This window comes from Chenopodium quinoa, unplaced genomic scaffold (genome assembly GCF_001683475.1).
Source record: "Chenopodium quinoa cultivar QQ74 unplaced genomic scaffold, ASM168347v1, whole genome shotgun sequence".
In the NCBI taxonomy this organism is placed as follows: Eukaryota; Viridiplantae; Streptophyta; class Magnoliopsida; order Caryophyllales; family Amaranthaceae; genus Chenopodium; species Chenopodium quinoa.
This window is the reverse complement of record NW_018745448.1, coordinates 8,731,347-8,748,895: the sequence shown is the minus strand read 5'-3', so window position 1 is coordinate 8,748,895 and position 17,549 is coordinate 8,731,347. Positions and strand designations below refer to the sequence as shown.

Sequence of the window (17,549 nt, the reverse complement as noted above, 5' to 3'; positions counted from 1 at the left end):
CATTACTAAAATGGTTGTCGAGATTGTCATTTGAACTAGGTGTCTCAAGCTTGTTCCTTGAATAGGTCAAGTGATCAAAGCATATATGCTTGACCATTAACATCCACATATGTACTACTATAATGTATTAATTACTCCTTCCTATGTGCAAAAGTATAGATATATAAGGCAATTTTGTCGATCTGCCAAAAAAATTAATATTAAATAATAATCGTTGGTCAATACAATGGTGTACAGCCATGTACGCTGTATAGATTTGAAAAAAATCGTATAAAAGGTACATAATAATGCATGAAGTTCTTTTGTGAATCTAATAAATAACAAATTATATACGTAGTATAAACTAACCCACTAAACTGACTGTTTAGAGAGGCTACATCCAAATATTCATTGGTTAAGACTGACATGTCATAAGAACTTATAAAAGAGCGAAGCCATCTAAAACCCTTCATTTTGAAACCAATAAAGTCAGGCTTATTTTGGGTTTGTATCACTGGATAAGCCAATTCTAAAATTTCAAAATTCACAATATATAATTTTCTTAACAGCTATATATAATCAGTTTTTCGATCACTTTCTTCAAATTTCTACTTGTTTTGTACTTCGAATATTATTTACCAAAATTTATTGCTAATGATGGATAAGACGATAAAATTTCCAAATAAGTTGGGGTAGCTAGCTACAATTAGTATAACGTGCATCATAAGTTTTTAATTTGTTGTAAGGAAATCTTGAACATCAAATATCACATAGTCCAATTTTTACGGGATAGGCAATTGAAATTAATGTGAGGGAACGTGTTAAGAAATTTAATCTCCTGACACCTATAGTAGGGAGGATTCAACCTTACTACCTCAAGGTTACAACTTAAAAGGCGATGAATGTCAATTTAACCAAATCAAGCTTTGCTTATTGGTAGTATATTGGTACATATGCCAGCCCTTATTCTCATACAAACGTTTGTTCTCATACAAACCTAAGAAATGATAATAAGATATATCCTTGAGCTTTTGGGGTATTGTATTTGTAAATGCATAAAAATACACAATTCAAAGCAAAAGTGTAGTGTTGGTATTGGGAACTTAGCATTATAAAGCTAGGAGCCTTGTCTCCATGTCACGTTCCAAACCAGCTAACATCTTCATTCTATATTTCTCTTCCTTTTCTCTCTCCTCTAGGTTCGAGAAAGTGTAACAAAATCCCTTAAACCTATAAAGGAAATAATATATCCAACCTTCCTCCAAGACAAGTTTAGACCAATTCCTCTTATGAAGAAAGCAACAATTCCTTGCCTTATTTGCTTTTCCTAGCTACTTCAATTCATTTCCTCTCTTATAAGTTATCCATCTTAACATAAATTTAAAACTCTAAACACAAAATCTTAGACTAATTAAGTAATTAATCTAAGATTAGTCTTGCACAATTGTTTCAATTCACATCATCATGCAATCATAATAAAGCTTTTGCTCTTCATCATTGGTCCTTCTTCCTCTTTAATTATATATATAAACTTGTATATATACAAACAAAGAGGAGGAGAACAAGTTAAAGAAGTTGGAATATGATGAGTAGTAGGAGATTTAATAGGTCTATTAAAGGCTTATTAAGATCAATAAGCTTATTGTGGCTTTCTTTGGTTGGAGTTTTATTAGCTAGTAGAGGAACAACGACGATGGCGACAACAACAAGTCCTATAAACAAGCATAATGTGAATCATGAAGTGCTCACAGTTGGAAGAGAGAAGCACTTAGCTCGCTCAGAGGTGAATATAAACTACATGAGCAAAAGAAAAGTACCTAATGGTCCTGATCCTATACATAACAGGTGTGTTCGTAGCTGCTAGATAGTTTTAATTTTAAAATTGTTATTCAATTATATCTCCATCATTTCGTTAAATCTGTTTTTTATAATTTGTTGAGAACGGTAAATTAGATAAAACTCTAGTTAGACGGGTTTCTTATTTTGTATAATTCATTTCCTTACTATAAAAAAAAGTCTAAAATTTGCTTTTATATATATTTCATGCATGGAAAACAAAACCAAAAAATACATAAATATTCATGTCTTTGTTTGTCGTCCCTATATATTATTCAATCATTAGACACTGAGAGAAAATTTATCCATGTAATTTTTAATTTTAAATTCTCTAATTCACAAAATGTTAACGTTAATTGTAGACTTGATGTAGTAATAACGTAATTTTTTTTTTGTTGGTTTAAAATTTTCTTTTTTTTTTTTTTTTTTTTTTTTTTTTTGAAACTTAGTTTGTTCCTAACTACTCGATCTGTATTAGGAAATTTCTAGGATTTTGTAAGTATTGTAAAGCACTCCCAAAACCTTAGAAAAAAAAGGGCTTTTAAATACATATACACAATACACCCAATAAAAATAACCTAAGTACATGTATTACAATATACAAGAATTAGTGTATACCTTATCTTGAGAAGCATTTTTTGATATGTTTGTTTCATCTACGTCCTAATAAAGAAAATAAAGAATCTTGGCACACTTCACTTCCATATCTCTAAATATTCTTTCAAGAAAAAAGCAAGTATTCCCTACTCAAAACAACTAGCTCCTTACTTTGTTATTGTTGTGCGACAGCGGAAGCAAAGGTCGTAAACAAACAAGAAAACAATAAAGAAATTCAATGCAAACAATAAGAACAACACCAAGAATTTACGTGGTTCACTATCGATGTGATAGCTACGTCCACGGGCACCGAGATCGAATGATTTCACTATAAACTGGCAAAGATTACAAAGATTACAATGAAGAACTTAATCACTCAAAGTATTCTCTCTCTTGTGTTTCTCTCTCCGTTACCCTAATAATGATAATAGGAAGTTTATATAGTAGTGATTCCTAATTAAGATATACTTAGGTTACAATATCACAATATGATAAATATTAAATTCGTAATCGCTGAAAAAACCCAGATCGCCCGGTCGGGCGAAGGCCCGCCCGATCGGGCGCGAGAACACGTCTTTTCCAACAACCGAAGTACTCCAAAAAACCCCTTCCGCCCGGCCCGATCGGGCAATGTCCGCCCGATCGGGCGAAGGCTCGCCCGGTCGGGCGAAAGCTCGCCCGGTCGGGCGCGCGAGAGCAGCTTCTTCAACGAATTTGCCAGGCACCTCTTCTTTTTCCGCCCGGTCAGACCGGGTAATGTCCGCCCGATCGGGCGGACAAAGCAACGAAGTACGAGTCACCTAATACTTATCAACAATCTCCACCTTGACGAGAACTCGTAGTCAGCAAGCGACCCCATCAAGACATAGTGAAAAACATCTCAAGCCAAACCCGATGCAAGACTCATGCATAAGCCATACATCCCGATAAGTCTTCAACCAAGACCCATCACATACTCGTCTCCAAGTATAACAACTCATAATGCTCCACCTGCATCACAAGCCCCGGGCAAGCTCCACCTTAAGGCCAACACACCTACACCAGGAGCTCCCCAACTTCGCCCCTCAGGGCCTACTACATCACGTAGTAATCAATATTTAACAAGTCTAAGCAATGTTTAAACTTGCTAAACGGAACAGGCTTAGTGAAGAAATCAGCCGGGTTGTCAGCAGTCCCAATCTTCTTCACCTTAATCCTCTTGTCAGTACGCAAGAAATGATACCTGACATCAATGTGCTTCGTCCGATCATGGTGTACTTGATCTTTAGCTAAGCAAATCGCACTTAGACTATCACAATACACTGTAGCAAAATCCTGTGCAATACCCAGTTCACCTACTAGGCCTTTGAGCCAAATAGACTCCTTAGCTGCAGAAGTTAGAGCCATATACTCAGCTTCAGTAGTTGACAACGTAACTGATGACTGCAATGTAGACTTCCAACTAACCACAGAACCACCCAAAGTGAACACATAACCAGTCACAGACCTCCTGGTATCCACATCAGCTGCATAATCAGAATCACTGTACCCAGTGACCAAGCATTCCTTACCATTCCCGTACACAAGACCAATATCAGTTGTCCCTCTCAGGTAGCGAAAAATCCTTTTCACCCCTTGCCAGTGTTCCCTCCCAGGTCGAGCCATAAACCTGCTTACAACACTAACAGCATGCGCAATATCCGGCCTAGTACAGACCATAGCATACATCAAACAACCAACCGCGTTTGCATATGGAACTCTAGACATATAAGACAACTCCTCCTCTGATTGAGGTGACATAGACAAAGACAACTTACAACTAACAGTAGTTGGCGTACTTATAGGCTTCGATTTTTCCATCCCAAAACGAGACAAAATCTTTTCAATGTAGCTTTTCTGAGTCAAGAAAAGCTTACCTCTAGCCCGATCCCTGTAGATCTCCATACCCAAAATCTTCCTAGCTGCACCCAAGTCTTTCATGTCAAACTCCGAGTTAAGCATCTCCTTTAATCTAGCAATATCAGATTTATTCTTTGTGGCAACCAACATGTCATCAACATATAACAAAAGATAAATCATGGAACCATTATCCAGCTTACTATGATACACACAGCAATCATATGAATTCCTGTCAAAACCTTGTGAAACCATAAAAGAATCAAACCTTTTGTACCACTGTCGGGGGGATTGCTTAAGTCCATACAATGACTTTAGCAATCTGCAGGCATAGTGTTCCTTTCCAGGAACTTCGAATCCTTCGGGCTGCTTCATCAGAATCTCCTCCTCCAAATCGCCATGAAGGAAAGCCGTTTTAACATCCAACTGCTCCAGCTCAAGATCAAAATGTGCTACAATTGACAATAACACACGGATAGAAGTATGTCGAACCACAGGTGAGAATATCTCAACAAAATCAACCCCTTCTACCTGACTGAACCCCTTAGCAACTAGCCTAGCCTTAAAACGTATTTGCTCAGTTTCCGACAACCCTTCTTTCTTCTTGTAAATCCATTTACAACCCACAAGCTTCCTCCCTTCCGGTACCTTTACCAGTTCCCACACTCTGTTCTTGTAAAGAGACTGCATCTCTTCACCCATTGCGGCAAGCCATTGCGCAGACTCACTACAACTAATTGCTTGTTTATATGTGGCAGGTTCAAATGACTCTACATCATCAGCTACACTCAATGCATAACCTGTCATCGCATCAACACAGCAATTTCTTCCCTCCATCTCTTCAATCAATCTAACAGGCTTCTTGATAACTCGTTTAGGCATCTCAAGAATGGTGTCAGGTTGACTAGATGACCCCTGATTAGATTGCTCCACCTCATCCCCAGAGTTAGAATGAGTAGGAGTAATCTCAGGTTCAGGAGTACCCGGCACTGGAACATCAGCATCATCATCAATATATTGTACCCGAGGTAAATCAGCAATGGTAGACTGATGTACCTCAAGTACCCCATCTGTCTGTAATAAATTGTCTCCTTCCCTTCTCAAATCTGAAATCTCTGCATTTTTAATTGAATACATGGTGTTTTCATCGAAAGTAACATCCCTACTAAGAATGACCCGACCCTCCGAAGGTGAAAAAATTCTAAACCCCTTCACACCATCCCCGTACCCAACAAAACACCCCTTCTTGGCTCGTGGATCCAGCTTACCCTCAATAACATGATAATAAGCAACACAACCAAAAATCTTCAAATTCGAAAAATTAGGCAACTTACCACTCCAGATCTCAAACGGAATCTTGGAATCAATTCCAGAATGAGGACCCCTATTAATGACATAACAAGCTGTTAACACAGCTTCACTCCAGTACCTCCTCCCAAGCCCTGCATTAGAGAGCATGCATCGAACTCTCTCTAGCAGTGTCTGATTAACCCGTTCTGCTACACCGTTCTGCTGTGGTGTCTTCCTGACAGTATGATGCCGACCTATACCCTCATCTGCACAGAACTGATTAAACTCGTCTTTGCAAAACTCTAGCCCATTGTCCGTTCGTAGCTTCTTGATCTTCCTTCCTTGTCGATTTTCCACCAAAGCTTTCCATTGCTTGAAAACTTTGAAGGCCTCATCCTTTGACTTAAGCAACCTAAGCCATGTGTATCGGGACTTGTCATCAACAAATGACACAAAATAGTGGTAACCTCCCATACCTTCAACTCTAGATGGACCCCAGCAATCTGAATGGATGTAATCGAGCACTGCATCAGTAATGTGAGCACCCTTGCTGAACTTTGACCTGTGTTTCTTACCAAACACACAATGCTCACAAAATTCAAGGTTGGCAACCTTGACCCCGGATAGAAGACCCCTCTTGGACAATAGCTGCATCCCCTTCTCCCCCATATGACCAAGCCTCATGTGCCAAATCTTAGTCATCTCCTGGTGAGATACAGATGCGCAAACCGCAGAACTAGGCAGTGTAACACCCTCAAAAACATAGAGGGTGTTCCTTTTGATACCCTTAAGTACCAACTCAGAACCTCTGAAAATACACAACTCCCCATCTGAAAACACACCATTGTACCCCAAGTCATCCAGGGTACCCAATGAAATCAGATTCTTTCCTAAAGCAGGAACATGCCGTACATTAGTCAAAGTTAACCTCCGCCCATCAACAGTCCTCAACCTCATGGAACCAATACCTGTGACCTTACATGGAGCATTGTTACCGACTATAACCATGCCCCCATTGCGAGGTTCATATGTATCAAACCAATCTCGACGTGGACACATATGGAACGAACACCCTGAATCTAGAACCCAGTTATCAGATAAATCATCAGACCTAGCAGAACTGACTAATGCTAAATCTTCCTCTGAATTATAGCTCTCATTCGGTTTCTCTTCAACTACAGCAGCCTGGGACTTGTTTTTCCTCACCGGACAATTATTCCTAAAGTGACCCGGTTCTTTACAGTAATAACATGTTTTAGTAGTAGTTTTACTAGATCCATCCTTGCCGTTTCCAGCACCCGACCCAGCATTGTTCCCCTTGTTAAACCCCTTATTCTTTTTAGACTTTCCGGACTTAACAAACAACCCACTACCATTATCCCCATTATCACTCGTAGCTTTCATTCTGAGTTCCCTAGTATGAAGTGCTGCCTTCACTTCTTCTAAGGTTATAGAATCCTTACCAACAACAAAAGACTCTACAAAATTCTCAAAGCTAGACGGTAGAGATACAAGTAAAATCAACGCAGCATCCTCATCATCAATTTTAACATCTAAATTACGTAAATCAAGCAAAATAGAGTTAAGTTTTTCTAGATGTTCCCGTAAGGAAGTACCTGACTGCATCCGGAGGCTAAACAACCGCTGTTTCAGTAATAATTTGTTGGTCAACGACTTAGTCATATACAATGACTCCAGCTTCAGCCACAATCCAGCCGCCGTTTCCTGATCAGCCACCTCCGTGATGATTTGATCATCAAGACTAAGTAATATGGTAGAGTGTGCCTTCTCTTCCATAACTTCTAACTGCGAGTCAGTCGGTCCGTCTCCTGACTCCGAAGTAGTACTCTTTGGAGCCAACGGACGCCATATCTGCTGTTGTTTTAACAGAGCCTTCATCTTAATTTGCCATAGCCCGAAACTATTTTTCCCGGTAAACTTCTCAATTCTTATTGTTGAATCTCCTGCCATTGTTATCTTCAAGAAACTCTCCAAGGATTGAACCTGAGCTCTTGATACCAATTGTTGTGCGACAGCGGAAGCAAAGGTCGTAAACAAACAAGAAAACAATAAAGAAATTCAATGCAAACAATAAGAACAACACCAAGAATTTACGTGGTTCACTATCGATGTGATAGCTACGTCCACGGGCACCGAGATCGAATGATTTCACTATAAACTGGCAAAGATTACAAAGATTACAATGAAGAACTTAATCACTCAAAGTATTCTCTCTCTTGTGTTTCTCTCTCCGTTACCCTAATAATGATAATAGGAAGTTTATATAGTAGTGATTCCTAATTAAGATATACTTAGGTTACAATATCACAATATGATAAATATTAAATTCGTAATCGCTGAAAAAACCCAGATCGCCCGGTCGGGCGAAGGCCCGCCCGATCGGGCGCGAGAACACGTCTTTTCCAACAACCGAAGTACTCCAAAAAACCCCTTCCGCCCGGCCCGATCGGGCAATGTCCGCCCGATCGGGCGAAGGCTCGCCCGGTCGGGCGAAAGCTCGCCCGGTCGGGCGCGCGAGAGCAGCTTCTTCAACGAATTTGCCAGGCACCTCTTCTTTTTCCGCCCGATCAGACCGGGTAATGTCCGCCCGATCGGGCGGACAAAGCAACGAAGTACGAGTCACCTAATACTTATCAACAGTTATCATGTTTATAGAAGGCTTGCATGATTTTCCTTAGAAAAAAGGGATAGAATGGCTTGCATGAATTTCTTTAGCTATTTTAATTCTAACATGATTTTACTATATCTATTCATCTCATTCTTGCGTGCGATTGCCTCCTTGCATAGTACAATATCGACGAGGGTAGGGGGAAATACAATAGAAGATATTATCAAGAAATTCTTTGATGTTCCAAAAATTGTTGCTTGAGGCATTATTAACCTATTAACTAAACTCGCATTGTCTTGTTAATTATGTATATCGCCTCAAAATTTAAAATCATTACCTAATAGTAATAAATAGGGTGTTTTGTCAGAAACTACCTAATACAACCTAAAATTATTTATGAGAAACTACCTAATAAAAAAACTATTGTAAGAAACTACCTTATAAAAGATAAAATGTTATAAGGTACTACCTTTGGCCGAATTTCCACCATTAATCTAATTTTAAGGCGTTAACTTACCTCAAAACACCCCCGAAACAACAACAAAAGGTTGTTTTTCAAGGTGGTAAGGTTATTTTTGGGGTGGTTAGAAGATATTTCGAGTTGTTGAGGGTGGTTTGATTTCGTGATTCGGGATGTTGATTTTTGAGGTTAGAGGTGGTGGGTTTGGGATTAGATGGTGGTTTTGGCTTGGTGAAGGCAATTTTAAGTAGATTGTGTTGGTTTTAGGGTGAAAGCGGTGGTTTTGGGGGTGCTTTGAGGTGGGTCAATGGTGGATTTCCGACAGAGGTAGTATTTTACAATATTTAACATTTTGTTAAATAGTTTCTTACAACATTATGGCTTTATTAGGTAGTTTTTGACAAAAAATCCTAATAAATAAAGTCTATGATTAAATAAATTCCTCCTACAAAAGATACAGTCGCAAAGGTGGTGCGTGTTATCCCTCAAATTCAAATTTCACCAAACTAAGCAAATGAAAAGCAATGTTCTTGTATCTATATGCTTTATTCCAACTTCTATTTAAGTTTGCATAAAGTTAATTAACATATAATTTTGTTCCACTTGAACCTTTTTGCAGAAACTCTTTTTTTTTTTTTTAGTTCTACCATCTCTTTTTTTCTTCTTTATAATATCTTAAACAAGTACCTGTTAGCTAAGTAATGATTTTAGTGAAAAAAAGACATTAAATTAAAGAGATTATTGTCTGAACAGGCATCTTCTTTAAAGTGACTTACAACAACACTTAGCATTTTGAAGCTGCTTTTGTTGCCTTATCAAAGTAGATAGCCTGTCTTTTCAGTCTCTGTAAGTATCAACTAATTAACAAATGTACTTTTTAATTACGGATCCTTCAGTTTGTACTTTGATTTACAGAATATATTATGGTATAACTAGTGAACAAATCCTTCTTAATTATCTTTTTGACGGACTATTTATCCATAATTTAATATTTTAATTTTACTGGTCTTTTCTCTGTTTTGCTTTTATTGAACTCGTTTCGACTTTCATAATTTATCATATTCTAAGAAAAAATATACGGAGTACTCATTTAAGATTTTATTGGAAGTAATATATTAGCCAGCGTGAAAAATGAATATAGTCAAATAAAAACGAACTACTACTTAAGTAGTATATATTATATTTATATATGCATTATTTGTTTTCTTTAGTTTGCTAGCATCTTCTTTTGAAAATTATAAATAAACAAAATCAGACATGCTTTTTTACATCTCTCTTTATTTAGACCCTTAATACAAGATATACTTTGAGCAGGTTTGAATTTGAAAAGCTAGTCAAATATTGCTTCTTTAATTTTGTACAACTCCTTTAATAAGCAAACAACTTATAGTGGTCACTGGCCACATCACAACGTACTGAAGTGTAAGATTTACCTCTTCTTTGTTCAACTTTCTATCTGCGCCTAGGTCTACGTACACACACTCGGGTGGTGCATATTGCATCAATGTGTGGTGTACGCCTAGGTCTACGTACATACACTCGGGTGCGTGGTGCATATTGTGTCAATGTGCGTGGTGCTTGTTAGCCTATTAGGTATGCATTGGTTGCGTGAGGTACGTACTTGGCGCATGATGTGCCTGGTGCGTATATCTAGCGGCATCCACTGCACTGGTGTGTGAAAACACACATATCTAGCCATTGATAATTTTACCTTCCTTAGGTTCCGTCATCTATATACCAAAATTTGCAACTCTAGCTTACCTTGATTAGGAAATTTCTTTTTATTATTATCACTGATTAATTAATATTCTTACATATTGATGAAGTCAGAAAAAAGAGTATTAGGAAACAATGGTAGAAGAGATTGGAGCCTCACTATGAGGAGTATATCTCATTGGGTATGTGTCACACAACTAATCACAAATTCACTCATCACTAGTGTCCAATCCTTTTTTACCTTACAAGTTACAATCATAAAGGCTTAATATGTGAGAAAATTCTCACTTTAAGTACATATAAAATTAACCTCGTCAAAGAGTGACCCAACTCAGGCCAAGAGACTCTTAAATTTAAAAGCTACTTCGTCTATGACTAGTATTTAATTATTTTATTTCCCGCCCTAATTATTATTTAATTGACAATAAACTTTCATAAAAGTAATACATTTTATTAATTAAATACATCCTATCAACTCTTTTTATCCCTTAAAATTTATGAAATTTTACATATATGTTCACATAGTCATGTACAATTTGCATATCTTCCTTAGCTTATTGAACTTGGTAGTATGATCTTAAATCTAATCCATTATTTTATTTCTCCTTTGTTTAGGCGAGCCGGAAATTCTAGACGACCACCAGGACAAGCTTAGGGTATGTACAAGAGACTGAGGAGCATCCTCCATTATATATAGTTCACTAAAATGATGAAGATCAAGTGCATATCATTTTATTTTCAACATAATTGTAGGAGTATTATTTTTGTAAAATGGGAGAGAAAATGTCATGAAAGTCATCAGTAAGAAAAGTTATGTTCTATGATCCAGTATCTTAATATAGGTTGTGAGGTTGAGAAGTTACCTTAATTTGGAAGAATAAAAATTATTAAGGTTCTTTTCAAGAAATTCTCACACATCTCTCCCGGCCCACATTTGTATATGACTTAAAATGATACTCCTAACTTATTCCATTGAATAAAGTGGTCAAATAATACTTAACGGTAAAATGTATAATTAATTTATGAGTGTGTTAGAATTTCTTATAAGCATGCATGGCAGATAGTCTCACAATATTTTATGAAGTTAATGTTTTAGGTAAAAATAGGGCGTACCTATGATCTACGGGCACTTATGACGGCCTTAATTTTTACAAGAAAATAAAAAGTATTACATCAATAAAAGATATGCAAATGGCACTTTTAAACAATATAATTCAATCTACAAAAACCAACTTCTGGCCTAAAATTTACTACTCTAGATTACTACAATACCTGCAAAATGAATCCAAGCCTCCAGTGTGACCTAAACCAGAGCTTCCAACGCCAAATTTAAGTCCAAGCATTACATATTTAGCTTTAAATTTAGCTCTTAGAGCAAGCTTCGGTTCCCGCTGCTTTGTCTTGGGTTCAATGCTCAGCTCATTACACTTCTTACTCCTTAAATTTAGCTCTTAGAGCAAGCTTCGGTTCCCGCTGCTTTGTCTTGGGTTCAATGCTCAGCTCATTACACTTCTTACTCCTAAAAGATCGGCAAATGCAAGTTTATCTGCTAGATAAACGAATTTTTGATAATCTAGTGGCAATTATGTAAATATATTGAAAAAGTGTGGTTATTTATTCAATGCTATTGGTGAGTTGTTCAATTAGTGCTTGCAACTTGCATTTAGGAAATCACACATGTACCCATCAACTAGTACATGAAAATACGCATGTACCGCTCCACTGGTACTTGAACAGACGATTATACCCCTAGATAAACAAAATTATCTAGGGAATTAACTGGGCACAACTCTTAAAATATTACATATTTAAAAATAAGTTTTTGTATGGCTTGAGTACAAGTTCTGATAATGGTTATTCAAGTAGATTGACGACTAACAAAAAATCATACAAAAATACGTAATCCTCTCTTGAAAAAAAGGACCTCTCTTCCTATCAAGTTGCCCTCCCGATTCTACCGGACCGCTCTCGCCGTTTCTCGGCTGCTATCCTTAGCAATGGCAGAAAAACTTATTTCCCGAAACTCATAATTGAATTTAGAAGATGACGGTTGTGGTGTTGTAGATCTTGGAGGAATTTTAAAATCAGATCCTTCAAAAAATATAGAATTGCTGATTCTTGGGAAATTGCTCACTAAAAGGTCAGGCCCTTCAGTCTCGAGGCTTTCAAACGAACAATGCTAAAAGTATGGGCACCATCGCAAAAACTGGTAATAATTAATTAGGGCTTTGGGATCGAATCTTTTGGCTTTCCAATTTTTTCATTACAGGGATAAGGAAAAGGTTTTTAATGGTCGACATGGTGTTTTGATAACTCTTTTATTGTGTTAAAAGAAGTGGAAGAAGAGTGAGCAACCTAAACAGGTTGTGTTGAATTCATCTCCCTTTTGGGTGCGAAGTAAGGGGGCTCTCCTTCAATTGTCACTCTGACGAACATGTTTGAGCGTTGGTTGCAGGGATGGGGGAATTAGTAGAAATTGAAGAAGATTTAATTTCCTCGGGCTGGATCAATTCAGGCATGAAAGACTGGTGCCAAATGTCACAAAACCGCTGCGATGTGTCCATCGAATTATTGATAGGAAGGGACATGAGATTAGATGATAATTGAATTTGCTCATGAGTGTCTCCCCTTTTTCTGTTATGTTTGCGGATTCATGGGCCACTCCGAGAAGGACTTCTATGCAATATCAGAGGAGGAAAATAATTAAGAAAGGATTGGGTTGGGAGACCTGGCTTAAGGCCTTGCCATGGAAGGGACGACTTAAGGAGGTTAAGAAAATCAATGCCCTCCTTTCCTGTAAGAAGTCTCTATTTGTTACAAAGGACAAAGAGTCACCACTTACAATTGCACCTGATTTCTGAACTTGACCCTCAGGTGACAAGTGATGATATGCAGGACAATGCTGTAATTCTAAACCTTTGCAATGTGGAGCTAGTAACACATGTAGAGAAAGCAGTAACCCCTGAAACCTTTATCTTTGGTACTCATGCTGATAAAGAGGACCAAACTAAATGTTGGGGTTTGGTGAGTCCGACTCACCGCGGAAACAAACCCCTACCCGAGGAACCACTCGCAATATTTAAAATCATAAAGCATAAATAAATAATCACAAAGAAAAGATAACGAATCTTACCCTCAAAGCGAGCTTCGCCCAAAAACCGGGGCTCTTACTTGAAAGCTACGAGCACGTCAAGCGTCGCGCCTCCGACGGTATCCACCCACAAAAAAGCGAACACAACTTTAAGGTCTACTACCTGGGGGTTAGCGAGGTCCGACCAAAACCCGAGTGTTATATGAGTTTAATAGTTTTCCAAAAATTATGGAATGCTCTTTTTAACTCCCACTCAAGCATCATTTCCAATGCCCCAAGTTGGGTATTTATAGGGAATGATGGGAGTATGAAAATCTCTCCCATCAATGTGAGACAATGAGATTTTCCCATTTTATTTTAAAGCTAAAATAAAATTATTAAGCAAACTAGTAATAAATCAACAAGTGTCAAGCATACATGAGAGAGTAGGTGAGGACCACTTGGAGATGGGGACCAAACTTGCTCCCCACTCTCTCCCTCACCTTGTGCCACATGGAAACCCCACTTACTCCCATATTCCAAGCTTCCCCTTATTCACGGCCCTATGGCCCGAGCCAAGTCACGAGCCAAGCCCGAGCCCGACCTGAGCCCAGCCCGCACCTGGCCCGAGCCCATATCGCACCAGCTGCTGCTGTGGCGCGGTGCGGCTGCGGCTGCGGCTGCTGCTGTGCCTAGCCGCGGCTGGCCGTGGCTGCCAGCACGGTGCGCCAGCTCGTCTTGCCTCTAGCATTCGAATGCTCGGGGTACTCCGATGCTAGGGGTATTTTCGGGAATATTGTTGATTTATTATTATTTTGCGCGTTTCGTCTTTTATCATTTAGACTCGATTTCCGACAATCGGTTTCGACGCTCTAAGCTCGAATTACCGACGTCTAATTATTTAACACTCGGGTGACGAATTAATTTCTTCCGAATTAATTCGTCGAGTTGGTTCGCATATATTTGCTTGGGTGTGACCCGAAGGGTTCAGTCAAGATTAAGCTGTAATATTAATTATATTAATATTACTAATCGTAAGCGGCCTCCACCCAGGCATTCCGATCACTTGACCTTACTGAATATATTAGCTCTCTAATAATTCTGAACCCGCTATCAGAATAATACACTTGTTCGAAGGACACTATTCCTTTCACTAAAATCAAAACCTGGAAAAAAAAAAAGGACAGAAAACACTCCCAAGGGGGTGGAAAATCTAGTGACTTGAACCTTTTGCAGAAAAGGAGCTTTGGAGCCAATAAGTTGGAAGTAAATGAAGGTGGGGGTTTGGAGAAGCGTCTTAAACAAAACTTTCTTGACTAGACAGACTATATTATGTTGGTGGAGGTTGGATTAGACCAACACCGCCCATCATCATGAATCTCTTATGTTGAAACTATAGGGGGATGGTAACCCCCTATCAGTTCGTCAGCTCCGGCGATGGAGCAAGTCTTCTAAACCCGACATGATCTTTTTATCGAAAACTATAATAAATAAAATTGAAGTTGAGAAGTTAAAAGAGAATTTTGGCTTTCAAAACGCTTTCGGTGTTTCTAATAGAGGCAACTCGGGTGGTTTTGTCTATATTGTAAGGAGGAAGTGGATTTTAACCTTGTTTCTTTCTCACAAATTCACATTTGTAGGGATGTTCACAGAACCGGGGTGTTTTTTTTGGTGGTTTGTAGGTGTGTACAGGTGGCCAAAAGAGGAGGAGAGGCATAAAACTTGGTCTCTCATTAGTCACTTGTGTGAAGATGATGTACCTATAATTATAGGGGGGATTTCAATGAAATTCTCATCTATAGTGAGAAGGAGGGGGAGTTGACAGAGTACGTAAGGAGATGGAACCATTCAAAGAGGTGGTGGATGCTTGCAAGCTTCGAGACCTTGGGTTTGAAGGTCAATGTTATACTTAGGAGAGGGGTGATTCAGAGGGGTCTATGGTGCGAGAAAGACTAGACCGTTTTCTGGCTTCTCAATCTTGGCTTGATCTATTTCAAAGGACCTATGTCAAACACTTGGTATGGTATAAGTCTGACCATAGCACTATTATTCTTCGCCACAAAGTTGCATCTAAGGAGAAAAAGAAAAGGAAAAAATCTTTCAAGTTTGAAACTAGCTGCTAGAAGAGAAATATAATTTGGTTGTGAAGGAGGTGTGGGATGAAGCTTGTGGCCTAGCTATTGTTGACAAAATTGTTGTTTTTGGGCGTGGTTTAATTGAATGGAGTGGTGCGAATTATGATAATTTAAGTAAGCAAATAGATGATTCGGAGAAGCTGCTCCATATTACGCAACAAAAACCCATCTACAAGGATAGCTGTGCCGAATGTACTACTCTTAAACGTAAGTTGGATGATCTTAATGACAAACATGGCTTACTGTCTTATTGGTATTTGATTTCTAGAGTTTCGGAGGTTTCGGGATGGTAATAAAAATACAAAGTATTTTTACCACAAGGCTTCTCAAAGAAAAAAATGAAACCGTATCAAAGGGCTCTTTGACAATTCTACTACTTGGTAAACGGGGTCAAAGGAGATAGTGCACATCATCAGTGGTTACTATGAGGGTCTGTTTTTAACAAATAATCCGTCCCCGATTGATATTATGAGGCACCTTAAGCTGTGAGTTTGACGAGGGGTGAAGACTAGGTCGTTGACTTATCCTCCCTCGATCAAACTAAATTTATAAACACTTAACAAACCTAAATATAAGTATAGAGGCAAGTCAAGGGTCGAATCCAAAGGAACGGTAATGTTCAAGCACTCTCAATTATGCGCTTAAGCTAGGTCAAAGTCTAAGGATAAAAGGTAAACACTAACCAACTACCAAAACTGTTAGTTGAAATGAACACTACAAGAGGGAGGGGTGAATTGTAGTTAAGTTCCTAGTGACTACTTTTGCAAATTTAAAACAGAATGTAAAAGAAACTTGACAGTGCACACACAATTTTACGAGGAAACCTTCCAGGGCCCAACTTGAAGTAAAATCTCGACCCTTCTAAGGGATTTCAACACACAACCAATAGGGCAATAATAAAATTACAAACCTATTATAATTCAGTCCTTTATAAACAAGTTCCAACTAATATGACTAGAATATGTTAGGCAAGCTATGCATAAAACCTGAAACTAATATGACAAGATAAAGCTTGGCAAACTTACACTTTGATAAAGCTCACAAGATTTTCTTCACGCATAAACTTACAAAAACCTAAAGCAATTTTGTCTCTACTATTTATACAAGTGTAACTCGTATAGCAAGTAGGTTTTCTAAAGATTAAGATGTTAGCTTTCCTTATCTCAAAATATGATTTTGGTAAACCTTTTTATTGAAGAAAAATCCTTTCCGAAAAACACAAGAAGATATAGTTAAAAGAATAATATCGTTTTTACTGATTTTTTGGAAAATAAATTAAAACAAAATCTTTTTCTAAAATATATCTTTTTATATTTTTCCGATTTTATCTTTTTGCCAAATTATCTTGCCACGTCTCTAATAGATTTCATTCATATCTTATTAACATATTTAACAATAAATCTAGAAGATAAAATCTTAACTAATTCAATGTCGCGCTTCTGTAATCCTGAATAACTTGGTCTTCACGCAGGCCAGGAACAAGTTCTTGCTGTCACTTGATCTCCAGTCTTCAACTGGAACTTCGCAGCCTAAGTTCCTTGTGAAACTTACTGTCTTCAGTTTACAACCTTCAAGTTCCTGTTAGGGAACATTCCTGTTAAGGAGTTTAGTTCTTGTTAGAGAACTCTTCTTCTACTAATTAACTTTTTAACTAAGGTTTCTTTAAGTCTTCATAATACAAGATGCTCTTCCACCACCAAGGTCGACTTCTCCTGTACTAAACTTGTAAACCTTTAGTTGAGTTTGCTTTAGTTTAAGTTCATCATCATCAAAACCTATAAGCTTCAAAAAAAACGAAGAATCAAACAAATAAAACACTAGGAATGGGGATCAATTGCAACAAGTAGTCATGACATTGTAGCAACTCGGGAACAACATGCAAATCCATGGTTGCGAAGACTAATGATAAGAGCAATCAAAAGAGCTTGACAAGCTATCTCCTAGAGGTCTAGCTAGCGCCAA

At 38.0% G+C, this 17,549-nt stretch overlaps 1 long non-coding RNA gene across 1 annotated transcript; it reads left to right on the top strand.

Annotated features, from left to right (window-relative positions):
* The first annotated feature begins 1,021 nt into the window (after positions 1-1,021).
* Positions 1,022-11,273, top strand: LOC110713712. The gene is made up of 2 exons (XR_002510048.1): positions 1,022-1,824; positions 10,998-11,273. It is a non-coding gene; the product is annotated as an uncharacterized LOC110713712 (long non-coding RNA).
* Positions 11,274-17,549: the final 6,276 nt, after the last annotated feature.